Genomic DNA, 4,172 nt, shown 5'->3' on the forward strand with positions numbered 1-4,172 from the left:
TAAAATTACCAATTCAGAGGCAGTAAACCAACAAAAAGTTGTCTGATGCATCTGAAAATTTCAGGGCAGAAAGATTTTGTCCTGATGAACAGATTTACTACATGTCAGATTTGCTCACAATGCTTTAGTTTCAGAGATATAGGCCAAAAACTGCATTTTACCCCCATGTTCTATTTTTAGCCATGGAAGCCATCTTGGTTAATGGTTAATCGGATACATTTTTTAAACCGGATGCCCTAAGGATGATTTAGGCCAGGTTTGGTTTAATTTGGTCGAGTAGTTCTAGAGAAGACGATTTTTTTTACGACGACGGACGACGACGGACGACTGTCGCCAAGTGATGAGAAAAGATCACTTGGCCCTTTGAGCCAGGTGAACTTATAAAAGGGGCCTAAAATATATATGTGAAAGGTTTTGATGTTGAGGGAAAAAAGTGGACATAAAAAGATGATGATTTGAACAAAAATATCTAAGTTGTTTGTCGTTTTTATCGATAATGGACACCTGATATTCACATTGTTCTTAGTGATCTGTAGGTCGAACATTTTATAATTTGGGTGATTAATGAGTTAGTATTCTTGCTGACGAAGCAACTATAAAATTACTAAATCAAAAATCGAAAGCAGTTGGGTTCGTTGACATGGTAAGAGTCTCCTGCTATATATATGCTTCCACCACCCGTCATGCGAATCGACAATCAGTCAAAATGTCACGAACGGGAATAGGACACAATCCATCATTTACAGATTCAGACGACCATTCTAGTATCCAAAAGATCTAAGACCACTGAAACATAGTGAGTTGAGAAACAGACCCATCGAATCTGTCAATCAATTCGTAATGGAGACAGTTAAACGTTTAAAGTGTCGAATTCAGGCTTTCTTTTTCAGTACTCTGATGGAGCAATTTCTGTGCAAGGAGCTCATCCTTGTTAATGATGTCCGTATAATGTGAACATGCATGAGCGTAGCGTATTCAATGAGATATGTAAACGCTATTGGATGAACACAGAAGATATTTCAATGTTATGAAATTGGAAGTTGACAAAGTGAAAGTTGAAATCATCACTTTTGTAATAGATTCTAGTTTTAAGTCGTCTAGAAAAATTTCAATCCTTTATGGGTTAATTTATAATACATATATAAGTAAGCAATGAATGTTTTGAAGTTTCCTCGGAGTTCAGTATTTTTGTGATTTTACTTTTTTCTATCTGGTACGATTTCGAAGAAAATGTCAAGATATTTAGTCGACCTGCTAGTTTCGGTACTCTCCTTAATTTCAAGTTCACTTAATCAACTTCATTACACAATAAAATTTATCATTCATGATGACATGAGGTCTCCAATAAAGTGCACAGGTAAATTAAATAAAAACTTGATAAAAATCGTGTTTTCATGATCTTAGCTAAAAAATGTAATTATAAGTATTGAATGCTTCTTTTTGTCACTTCATAGGGTTGTAAAAGTGTTGACCGTCGCCACATTTTTAGAATGAAGCGCTTTTGGGCTTCATACAAAATGTACTTCGGTCACCCCAATGAAGTTACAAAAAGAAGCATTCAATTCTTCAGTAATCATTTTCTATTGGAAGCAGAAGTACTCTCATCAAAACATAATGCTGCCGTCAATGATATTCTTTTGGTTATAGACAGCAACCAGAAATACAATTAATATTAGACAGTAGATGGTTACCTTCATGCCTATTTTTAAAACATGAAATTTCTTGAATTTCATTTAACGTGAAAATTCACGCCCGAACATTTGTCCTTAACGTTTCTTTTATTTTCTCCCAGAATACATTTCCTTGGTCTTCATTAGGGTATTCTATGTAAGACTCTTTCTGGACTAGTTCTAGCATGACTAGTGGAATTTCTTTAGGCTGAAGATGTTCATAGAATACGAGGAATAATATATTCCTGCCATGGCGTGAATAAATACTCTGCATACGTGCCATGTTGAATTCGAAAATGCAGTAATATGACTTGAGAAACTTTCTTGTTATAAGACAGACTGTTGTTCTACTTGTGTGGATGCAATTTGTTATATTTACAGTGACGTCTTGTCCGGGCATAAGATCCCGTTGATGTATGCATAGCCTTAAGTTTTCTTCTTTTTCAAGTTTTTCAATGCAGTCTTTAAAGACAAAGCTTCTGTCATCATCGGAGTATGATATAAATGCATCATACGTATATTCATTGTCATCATCGGGTAATATTTTCTTATAGCTGTACTTTCCTTTTGTCATGTAGTACATGTATCGTATTTTCCACCGAAACCGATACACTATACTTGCGATAACAGTCATAATAACAACTAGTAGTGCCATTGATCCTCCTATTATCAGTCCTAGGTACGATTTGCAAGTGTTTTTTAGCTGAAGGACTTTGTAATCAAACTGATTCATGATAATTGTCCTACCGTTCTCGAAAGTACAGCTGTACTCTTGAAGGTCAACAAATAAGACATTGCTTTCGATCATCCATTGTTAAAAAGGAATTGCCTTGCATGTACATTGCAATATATTTTGAGAAAGATCTATAGTAAGCTGTTTATGTACAACTAATGTATTACTAGTACGCATAGTGCTTTCATTAAAAAACTTTATTCTATAATTCGAGAGATTCAGAAATTCAAGTGCCTCCAAAGCCGACAAATCGAATGTGATGTCTTGTATTTTATTGTTACTTAAATCAATATGATGCAATAATGGTTGCGAATCAAATGTGAATGTTGCAAGTTCTTTTATATCATTTTGAGATATATCAATATATCCAATCATACTGAAAACAGCGAAAGTTTTCAAATCAAAATAGGGATTTGTGGATAAAAAATCCCCTAGTAAATTTTGCTTCAAAATAAGTCGGGTAATGAATGTTATATCAAGAATAAATCGAGTGAGACCGTTGTTTGATAAATCCAAATTTTGAAGGGTTGGTGGCGTAGAAGCAATAGGTACTGGAAAGTATCCTGCTTTTCCCTTGTTGTCTGTAATGTATAATTCAGTGATATTGGTAGTAAACAGTTCTTTTTTAAGAATATCCAAAGGAAACGTTTGTAAACGTGTTGCTGACTGGCCCAGTTTTAAAGTTTCGATTGAGGTGAATTTTAAGTCTTCTGCGATATTCTCTGTTGGCGACATGATTCCGCCTAATATTGCATCGAAAGAAAATTCAAGATGCTTGAGGTATTTTAAGCTTCGAAATGTTCCTTTCGTAAAGAATATTCCATCAATACCATGTAATACAATAATTTTGCAGATTCTAGTATTTCTGAATGTTGTACTTGACATTGCGAATAATGGATTGTACCCTTATACCAATGATTTCAATTTCAGTAGCTTATCGAATCCTTTTCCGAAATCATTGCTTGTTGCGTCTAATTCCAGTGTTTCTAGATCAAATAAATCTGAAATTGTTTTATCCGGAAAAGTTGGACACAAGAAGACCTTTTATTGTTATTTTTTAAACTTAAAGGTGAAAGAGATTTCAATGGTTTAAAGATTCTTTTTGGAAAAGTGAGGTTGCTGTAAACCAATTTATTATTTTCAAGAGAAAGGTAACGTAATTTGCTGAGACCAGTGAATGTCGTGACGTTTATGGTTGATAATCTATTTAACGACAAGTCTAATGTTGAGAGATGGTTTGCAGCATTTAATAATTCTCTGCCGATGTAGTCAATCAAATTGTGGGATACGTTTAAAAGTATAGTAAACTCTGGTAAATTCGGTATTCTTGTAATGTTTTTCCACGAACAATCCTCATCTACATATCGTTTTTTCGTTGTACTACAATGACATCGGTCATCAAATTTGCACGGACCTGTCTGACCTCTTTGCACGAAGGAATTTATGACATATATTTATATCAAAACGCATACTGTACTTAAACAAGACTGCATTTTTGGTTATCTGAAGAAACAAACAAGTATAACTGAATAAATTTATAATGCAGTGTACAAAAATATAGGAACAGTAGTGGTAAGATGGTATGTCAATACTTTTTCGTTACTTTAAGAACACATTATTTAACAAACGCTTTAAGGGGACTGACTATACTTATGTTGATATTTAAAATTAGCAATGATTTCCAAAATAAGTTTTCAATCTAAAGTTACAAAACGTTTATTTTACTGTTGAGACTTTGAATCATGTTAGTCATTGTTCTATCAAAAACT

Source organism: Mytilus californianus, unplaced genomic scaffold, assembly GCF_021869535.1.
Source record: "Mytilus californianus isolate M0D057914Y unplaced genomic scaffold, xbMytCali1.0.p SCAF_4, whole genome shotgun sequence".
In the NCBI taxonomy this organism is placed as follows: domain Eukaryota; kingdom Metazoa; phylum Mollusca; class Bivalvia; order Mytilida; family Mytilidae; genus Mytilus; species Mytilus californianus.